The sequence below is a fragment of the Sus scrofa genome, chromosome 14 (genome assembly GCF_054392235.1).
Source record: "Sus scrofa isolate SSC_HxYL_T2T_F1_AM1 chromosome 14, Sscrofa_HxYL_maternal_Yorkshire_Landrace_v2.0, whole genome shotgun sequence".
NCBI lineage: Eukaryota > Metazoa > Chordata > Mammalia > Artiodactyla > Suidae > Sus > Sus scrofa.
Window position 1 is genome coordinate 46,242,158 of NC_139396.1, and position 10,389 is coordinate 46,252,546.

The 10,389-nt window shown below is 44.8% G+C and overlaps 1 pseudogene; it reads right to left on the reverse strand.

Annotated features, from left to right (window-relative positions):
• Positions 1–270: 270 nt before the first annotated feature.
• LOC100514370 (Y-box-binding protein 1 pseudogene) lies at positions 271–8,960 on the reverse strand (annotated as a pseudogene).
• Between the last annotated feature and the right edge of the window lie 1,429 nt (positions 8,961–10,389).

The window sequence follows — 10,389 nt, forward strand, 5'->3', positions numbered from 1 at the left end:
CATTAAAGATGTATTGAGACAAACCAGGCCTTTTTTTTTTTTTAACACATTTGTCATTATCAAAACGAGACATGTTTAGGTAAAAATAATAAAAACCCCATGCTGCATAGATAATGCAGATAGTTCTAGTTATTTGGTCAACAGGCAAAAAGCAAGCACTTAAGATCTTCAGCTCCAATCTTTTGTTCATTTCTTATTGCTGGAATTTCCTATTCATTTCTTCTTGTTGGATGGCTAAACCAGATGATGGTAGAATTGGTAAGCCGGCATTTACTCAGCCCCGCTCTGCTCTGCCTCTGGGAGCGGACGAATTCTCAGCTGTGGATCGGGTGCTTTTGTCTCTTTTCCATCTTGTGGTTTAGGGTTTTCTGGGCATCTACACCGGTAATTGAAGTTGCGGTGGTACCCACGTGGCGGTGGCTGCTGACCCTAGGTCTCATCTCCTTGATTTTCCTTATCTTCCTCATGGCCGTCCTCTCTGGCTTGTCTTGGGCGAGGAGGGCCCCTGCGGCAGCGTGCTCTATAGCCCGATGCACACTCTTGTCTCACTGGTCTACCTTGTTCTCCTGCACCCTGCTTGTCAGCACTCCATCCCTTCTCCCTGCACAGGACGGTTGGAATACTGTGGTCCACGCCCATAGGCTCTCCCCATGTAGTAAGGTGGGAACCTTCACTCGCGGTAGGGCCAGCGCTATGCCTGGCCTTCAGGACACTCTCTGATCCCTCATTCTTTTCCCCGCGCTCACTATTCTGGTAATTCCGCTGGTAATTGCGTGGAGGACCCCTGCGACGTGGATAGCGTCTATAATGGTTTCGGTTTGCTGCATATTTACTGCCTTGCTCTGGAACTTCACCAGGGCGTGTAACGTTTGCTGCCTCCGCAGGCTTTTCTCCTTCAACATCAAACTCCGCAGTCTCTCCATCTCCTACACTGCGAAGGGACTTCCTGCGGTCATTCTTCTTTATGGCAGTCTGGGGTACAAATACATCTTCCTTGGTGTCATTCCTGTTGATGAAACCATATCCCATTTCTTACATTGAACCATTATATTGTCCCCAAAACCTTCCTTGAGATGATCTCTGGGTCATTTTGATATCCATTCTCAGGGATGACTCTTGGATGGGGACAAAGAAGCAGAGACGTGGTCCCTATCTTCCCTGTGAGTTTTGTCTCCAAGACACCAGATGGCCACATACCCCTTTCTGTTCCCTGGCTCCCACCTGGGCGAGGTCATGTGACTCATACCATCCAAAGGTGATGTGGTCCATTCCAGGCCTGGCCCTTTAAAGCATGTTGCAAGCTGCTCCAGCATTGCAGTTATGAACTTGGAAACCTACGTGTTCCATAAGGGAGACACTAAGATCACTGAGTTACCACATGGAAACTGTGACTTTCATTTGATTCGGATGAGCAACGAAGAGCATTTGTTGTGTCGAGCCACTGAATTATTTTTAAAAGAAAAATAAATCCACATTTTCCACCTTATTTTTATTTTATTTATTTTGTCTTTTCTAGGGCCACATCCAGGGCATATGGAGGTTTCCAGGCTAGGGGTCGAATTGGAGCTGTGGCAGCCGGCCTACACCATAGCCACAGCAACACGGGATCCGAGCCAAGTCTACGACCTACACCACAGCTCACAGCAACGCCGGATCCTTAACCCACTGAGCGAGGCCAGACATCGAACCTGCAACCTCATGGTTCCTAGTTGGATTCACTAACCATTGAGCCACAATGGGAACTACCACCTTATTTTTTTTTTTTTTTTTTGAATAAATTTTATTGCTGTTCCCTTTGTGGCTCAGCGGAAACAAACCCAACCAGTATCCGTGAGGTTGAGTGTTCAGTCCCTGGCCCTGCTTCTTGTGTTAAGCGTCCAGCATTGCCATGAGCAGTGGTGTAGGTTGCAGGTTCGGCTCGGATCCACATTGCTATTGCTGTGGCTGAGTGCAGGTGGGCAGCTGAAGTTCTGATTTGATCCCTAGCCTAAGAACCTCCATATGTCGCAGGTGAGACCCTAAATTAAAAAAAATAAATAAATACATTTTATTGGAGTATAAGTGACTTGCAAGGTTGTGTTAAGTCACTGAAATTTCAGGCTTATCTATTGCGGTGGCTAGCATTAATTACACTGAGATTGTTATTAAGATGAGGTCTGTATTAAAGAGATCAGTATCTATGCTGGGTATCTTTTTTATGTGTGTGTGTCTTTTTTTTTAGGGCCACATCCGCGGCATATAGGGGTTCCCAGGCTAGGGGTTGAATCGGAGCTGTAGTCTCTGGCCTACACCATAGCCACAGCAACACAGGATCAGAGCCACATCTGTGACCTATGCTCCAGCTCACGGCAATGCTGGATCCTTAACCCACTAAGGGGGGCCAGGGATTGAATTTGCCTCCTCAAGGATGCTAGTCAGTTTCGTTTCTGCTGAGCCACGATAGGAACTCCTAGGCTGGATAGCTTTTGAAAGACTGTGGCTTGTGAAATTTGGCTTTCAACTATATGTACAAGGGTAGCTCTGGGCTGGTGAGATCACAGAGGTGTTCTCTCTGCTAAAACACCTGCTCTTGTGTTGGAAACATCGTCATTGGAACTTCACTCTGTGGGTTTCAATGATGTGTGCTGGGGAGACTTACAGATGACGTGAAGGAGCCTGTCAGAGCTTAGAAGACAGCATTGCACACTTGGACTCTGCAATTTATCAGATCTGAGTTCAAATCTTCCTCTTGCCTGGCTGGCTTATCGTATTTACCTTCCTCCGAACTTGTTTCCTCGTCTGACAATGTGGATGTGAACTGACTTCTTAGGATTGTTATAAGATGGAAATAAGATCAAGTCACATAATGTTGGGGTCTTGATGTTTATTGATTTTTCTTCAATGCAACAGGGAACCAAGAGAGGCTTATCAATGTGCATCTCTGCTTACATCAGCACATTTAGATGGGGGTTCTGAGGAGACCCTGGGTTAGAGAAAGACAATCATTCAGTCATGAAACATTTATGGAGCATTGTTTTTGAGCTAGGAGGAGCTAGTATTACAGACGTTGAACAAAACGAGGGTCTAGCCAAATGAGCTGACTGGCTTAGGACAACAAAGAGACCATCCCTGATTACACAGAATAATGAAGAGTGGGCCCCATTGTTGTGTAAATTCTTATGAAAAAATCCTTAGTTAGTGGTGCCTGTGGGGTTGGGGTGAGGTTATCTTTGAGGCCAGTTTTATCAATAAGTGTCCAGCCTAGGCAACCCAAAATACAGGGAGAAACTAGTAGATTCTTTCTCTCACCATGTGCCATTCTGAGCATCTCTTCCAGAACTGGTAAGGTGGCCTTATGGGGTTAGAGACACCCAACTCCTTTTATCTTGGCTATCTCTACACACAGATGAAGAACAAATAGAAGATACTGCCTATCTTAGATCAACTTCCCTGAGGGCAAGACACTGAGCTAAAGATGTGAGTGTAGGCAGTTTCCCAGGGGTGTTCTTGGAAGTAGAACCTAGGAGGCATTGAAGGAAGCAGAAACAGGAAGAAAAGGAAATTGCTTTAGGATGAGAGAGTCCTAAGTGGATCCAGACATCTGGAGTTGGCTGGAATTGGGGAAGCAGGCTGGACTCCTGTATTTTGAGGCTGACCAGTCACTGGACGTGGGCTGGGGGTGCGATGTGGGAGAGGCAGACCCCTGAGGCTGGGAATAGTTCCTGGCGGGGGAGCGGGGGAGAGGTGGGGAGACTCACCTGGGAGCTTTCAGTCCAGAAAAGGAGATGGTAAAGGCCCCAGAGCATCTGTCACATACCTCTTGCTTATAATGACAAGACCCAAAGATTGCTTATGGCTTCCTCTTGTTTACCATGGACCAGACTGTGGGATAGGATGGCCATGCCTATTTGCAAGAAGGTGAGAATAAACATTCTTTACCAGCAGAGTAGCTTTGTTCTCAGTGAAACCTTAAGAATTCTGTTGCAAACAGAAGGGGGAATATAGCTTGGGACAGCCAAGTGGATGTCAGATGGGGCTAGACAGTCAGAAGACGGAGGGACTTTATTCCAAATGGAGATCTCCATGTTTATGCAAAGGTAAAAAGGCACTGGGAGCAGGGGCAGGGGCGGGGACGGGTGCCACAGGGGAACTTGCCAGCATTTGAACACTGAGCGCATGAACTACTGAAGAAAAAACACAAGCGGGCATCAATGTCCTGAAGCCCATTTCGGCTTCCGAGTGCTGTCTCATCAAGAACTGGCTTTGGCTTTGATGCCAGCCCTGTCACCCAGCATGGCTCCAGCGGCCTGGTTGGGTTTTGCCCCGAGGTTCAGATTCAGGCTGTGTTCCACAGCATCTGAACATCCAATACTTGCAGCCAAGTAACTTGCAGCCAAGAGACAAGTGCAATCAGCTGGTGTGCCTTATGGACAATACACAGTTTGGCTAAAGCTCTCCATTCTAGAGTTTAGCTCTGGCATCTGGATTTCTCACTGGCCCCAGAATGAGATTTTTTTTTTTTTCCACCTGGGAAACCAGTGGTGGCATAGAGTAGCCAAAAGTTCAAACATCTTCCCCAGAGGAATAACTGATTTTCTCTAGCCCATGTTTCCCTGCACAGAGACCCATAAGTTCAAAGGAAAGCCACGACAATCCCCATTTTGTGGAGATGGATGCAAACACCTGCCTCATGTACGTGTGTTGTCCTGAAGAGCATGTATGTTCTCCATTTGAATCACCCCAGTGTAATGGCCTTATTGGGCTTCTGGCCTTTTTTGTTTTTTATTGATTAGTAAAAGATATTTATACAGGAGAGACTTAGCCTTTTTTTCTCCCCCTTTTTGGGCCACACTTGGGGCATACGGAATTTCCCAGGCCAGGGGTCGAATCAGAGCTGCTGCTGCCAGCCCATGCCACAGCCACAGCAATATGGGATCCAAGCCATGTCTACCACCTACACCACAGCTCACAGCAACACCAGATATTTAACCCACCGAAGGAGGCAAGGGATCAAACCCACATCCTCATGGATACTAGTCGGGTTCATAACCCGCTGAGCCACAATGGTATATCCAACCTTACTTTTATGTTTGTGAAATATAAATTTACCCCATTTTGTCATTTGTCATTTGATGTTGTTTGCATAAACAGTTAAATTTATCTGTCCAACCTAGAAAGGCCATTTCTCCATTAAGAATATAGAACAACTCTTCCGTAAGGTTCTCATTTATTTGTCATATGGATGACCAGTTATCCAATTATCATTGGATAATATATCTTTTAAATATTATTGCTGATTTGATTATGGGGAAAATATTTTTGTTTCTGTGAAGCAGAGAAGGGAACAGAAACCTTGACTCTTGAACGGATTGAATTAAAATTCTATTCTTTTTTTTTTTTTTTTTTTTTTTTTACTCTGTATCACTTTTTAATTTTTTTTTTTCCTCTCTTTTTTTAGGGCCACACCCACGGCATATGGAGTTTCCCAGGCTAGGGAATGAATCAGAACCATAGCTGCTGGCCTACGCCAGAGCCACAGCAACACCAGATCTGAGCTGCATCTGCGACCTACACCACAGCTCACGGCAATGCCAGATCCTTAACCCATTGAGTGAGGCCAGGGATCAAACCATGTCCTCATGAATACTAGTTGGACTGCTAAGCCACAACAGGAACACCTCACTTTTTAATTAAAAAAAATTATTGAAGTACAATTGATGTACAACATATGTTGGTGGTGACAATGATGGAGATGGAGAAGGCGATGATGATGATGATGACGATAGTGAAGGAAATGATGGTGACGAGGGAGATGATGGTGGTGATGGTGATGTGGAGAAGCTGATGATGGAGATGATGATAATGTTGATGAGGGAGATGATATGATGCTGATAATATGGAGAAGGTGCTGATGGAGATGATGATAGTGAAGATAAGGGAGATATTGATGGAAATGAAGAATGTGATGATGGGATAGGGATGACAAAGACGATAAGGGTGATGTGATGCACCTCAGCTCCCAGCCTTTTGCTAGTGCCTCCCTGACCATCACTAAGTCCTCCAGACACCACTCTACCTGGCTCCACAAACTCACCATAGGTCCTACAAGACAAGAGTAAATGAAGGTAATTCTGATCCCATAGATCCATCTATCCCATTGCAAATGTTCAAACACCTTCACATCCTCTGCCTCCAAAGTGAGAAAATGAAAACAGGGAATTTCTCAGTATCGCAGAAATAGTAAACCATGTTTACTATTTGTTGATACCATGCTACCTTCTCCTCCTCCTCGTACCCGTCTTCCATATTCCAAGTGTCTATCTGGGTATACTAGGGTTCTTTACATCCCTAGATCCCTGGAGTCTTCTCTTGCCTATAAAGAGGTCTTTTCTGGGCTCACTGGTGGCCACAGCCAAGAATGTCCCAGACCTGATCCCAAAAGGAGCCAGGCACCCACCAAGAACAGTGCTTACAATGGCTTCAGAATTCAGACTCTAAACTGGAACCATCCCCATGCACATGTGGGTTTTGCTTGTAGGTTTTGGGAAAAGTAGGACACTTGTACATTTCTGTGGGTTCCTGTACTTCTGTTAACACAGCGCTTTTTCATTTTATTGTTTCTAATCAGAATCAAAATGTTAAGGTCCAACAGAACTCCCAGACTCTGAGAATTGAAATGCCAGCCATGACAAATGACTCTTTGGTTCTGTGGTGTTTCCCGTGCATCTGTCAAATGCCATTATACTTGCATAATGGTTGGGAATATTCATCTTTTGGAGGAACAGTGTAATCATCCTAGCCTCTGAATTATGAAAAGTGACATTCTTTCTCCCATGAATTATCATCAATGGCATGACACACACAGGCACATGGCCAACTAATTTTGCAAAATAAGGAGAAAACACACACACAAAAGCTCTACTTCTATCTTCTAGACTACCTTACTCTGAGGATTTCCTGTTTGTCACAGTGAGATTAATTTCAGAGGCCAGGCTGAGTGCAATTCTGTCCAGGCAGATGCAGGCACTGGGGACCATTTGTACCTGGACAACACTTAAAAAGTCTGAGATTCCCACTCCCTAACCAGGATGTAGACCGAAGTCATTGACTTTTCTACACTCTGATGCTGATGACTTCATCTGGTTTGTATTAGTGATGAAAATCAACAATTTACTATTTTTTCCTGGGGCCTTTGACAGCATGAGCCCATTCAAAATGGGAATTAGTAGCCAATTATAAAAAGACAATAGTGGAGTTCCCAACATGGCTCAGCAGAAGCATATCTGACTAGTGTCCCTGAGGACACAGGTTTGCTTCCTGGCCTCGCTGAGTGGGTTAGGGATCCAGCATTGCCATGAGCTGTGGTGTGGGTCATAGACATGGCTCAGATCTGACATTGCTGTGGCAATAGTGTAGGTCAGCAGCTACAGCTCTGCTATTTTTACACCACTGAGGGCAGGCATGATCATGTAGTTGTCCAATGAAATCTGAGTAAAAGCAATTCACACCATGTCCAGTGAAAAATTCTAAGAAACATGCCGTGGCTCTGCCATGCTGTCTTTGCTCTCAGAGACTGCTTGTTCCAACTGAAGAGCATTGGAGAGATTCTGCAGCTGACTAAGGCAGGTGTGTGATATGGTCGAGGGCTTAGTATTTGCTAATCAAGTTCTGGTGCTATTTGTTATTGCAGCACAACCTAGCTTAGGCTGACTGATCTGACTCCCATAGCTGTCACTCTGCAGTCGTACTTTCTAACAATAGAAATAACCAGGCAGGAGTTCCCGTCGTGGCGCAGTGGTTAACGAATCCGACTAGGAACCATGAGGTTGCAGGTTCAGTCCCTGCCCTTGCTCAGTGGGTTAAAGATCCGGAGTTGCCGTGAGCTGTGGTGTAGGTTGCAGACGCGGCTCGGATCCCGCGTTGCTGTGTCTCTGGCATAGGCCAGTGGCTACAGCTCCGATTCGACCCCTAGCCCAGGAACCTCCATATGCCGTGGGAGCGGCCCAAAGAAATAGCAAAAAAAAAAAAAAAGAAAGAAAAAGAAAGAACCAGGCATGTTATAGAGGTGGCAGCCTCTCTTCCTAGTCATCAGCTATGACTCAAATTTGAAGAACTGGCTCATCCTTCCTCTCTGTTTTCTTTTTCTCCTCAATTCATAGGACAGGCACAGCAGAAATAAATCCAACTAGGAACCATGAAGACGCAGCTTCGATCTCTGACCTCACTCAGTGGCTTAAGGATCCGGCATTGCCGTGAGCTGTGGTGTAGTTCGCAGACACAGGCTCAGATCTGGCGTTGCTGTGGCTGTGGCATAGGCCAGTGGCTACAGCTCTGAGTAGACCCCTAGCCTGGGAACCTCCATATGCCATGGGTGCAGCCCTAAAAAGACAAAAAGACAAAAAAAAAATAATTCATGGGACATATAAGCACCATGGGAAGCAGGAAGAAGATGAGACATACTCTCCAGTAATGCTTACCATTCTCTGTGCCTGCAACTAGACTTCAGGTTGAACTCAAAAACTAAGAATGTAAATATATATTCCTTTCTTAAAAATAGTGTACATTATTTCACTATTATTTTCTAGATAAAATCTTATTTTATAATACCATAATACATTCTAGCAGATAACCAAGTAAACGTATTTGTTGAAATGTCCCATCCCAAGTCTTCTGTCTTAGCATTAATAAATAGCTCAACTTCAGATCATTTCAGTCCTTCTGCTGGAGGCTCTGAGGCCTCTGTCTTGTACCGTGTTTCTTAATTCAGCTCTAACCATGGAAATGGACATACTTTATGAGGCCATTGCTCCCAAACATAAGCACTTTCATCCTCATCCTCACTGGCCCAGTGTTCAGAAGAAACGCCTTGAAGTCTTCTTTCTCCAGGAAATGCAAGTCTACTTTTTTTTTTTCTCTGACATCTTAGCCCTCCACCCAAACCAACCCTGGCCAGATGAGGAAGAGGAACCCTCATTTTTCATGGCAGCTACACCACTGTTGCTATCCCTGAGAACATCACTTTTGTCATTAAATAAAAAAAAAAAAAGTTCCAAAAGTTCCAGGAGTTCCTGTTGTAGTTCATCAGGTTAAGGACCTGACCTTGTCTCCATGAGGATGCAGGTTTGATCCCTGGCCTTGCTCAGTGGGTTAAGGATTCAGCATTGCTGCAAATTGTGGTATAGGTCACAGATATTGCTCAGACACGGTGTTGCCATAGCTGTGGTTTAGGCTCAGCTGCAGCTCCATTTTGACCACTAGCTTGGGAACTTCCATATGCTGCAGATGCAGCTGCAAAAAAAAAAAAAAAAAAAAAAAAAAAGTTCCAGGGAGTTCCCATTTTGGCCCAAGGGGTTAAGGACCCAACATAGGTTCCATGAGGATGTGGACTTGATCTCTGACCTCAATCAGTGGATTAAAGACCCACCATTGTCACAGGCTATGGAGTAGGTCTCAGATGTGGTTTGGATCTGGCATTGCTGTGGCTGTTTGACCCCTAGCCTGGGAATCTCTGTATGTCAAAGGTGTGGCTGTGAAAAGGAAAATAATAGTTTCGAAGATTAAACTTCAAAAGAAGAAGGAAAAAACAACTAAGAATGTATCTCTGTTATTTATTTCTGTTGTAATAACCTCACTGCACCCCAGGTGATGGATGACTTAGTCTCACTCTCTGAACAGATGAAGGCCACAGTATAAATACACAAAAAATCAAACTATTATCCTGTCACACATATGTTTACCAGCTGTGCTGTCTACCCTTCATACAGTACAGCTCAGCTGGGTGAGACCTGAAAACATACACACCTCCTTAAAAGATCTTGAAGTTAGTTGAGTCTTAGAACAGGAATAAGTAACATATGACCAGACTAGATAGGAACCCCTGCCTTTATAAATATATATTTATAAATAAAGTTTTATTGGCACCCAGCCATGCACATTTGTTTACCTAATACCTGTGGTTGTCCTTGTGCTACAGCCATCAGAGTAGTTGTGGCAGAGACTTTAAAGCCTAAACATGTACTTTCTGGCCCCTTCCAGAAAAAGTTTGCTGACTCGTGCCTCAGAAGAAACTTTTTTGTTGGCGTTCTCTACCTGAGGCAGAGCAAAGCCACCAAGTGTCACATTCCAGACATCAGCACAGCCTCTGTCCTGGTCCCCATTAGTCTGGGGTTTGCTACCTGCCATTGCAAATATCAAATCTTCTCCATCACCTGTGCAACAAATAGGCTGGAGAGATGAGGCCAGGGTCAACCATTTACTGGTTTATTAGTCCCTTCTGTAAGAGCTGCTTGGTACTCTCTGTTCTCTTAGGAGCTCTGCGATTTCTACAGAGCATTTTATCATCATTTGGGTGACCTTCACGGTGGTACCTACAGGCCCCTCCTAGCACTCTTCTCTCAAAAGGATGATCAA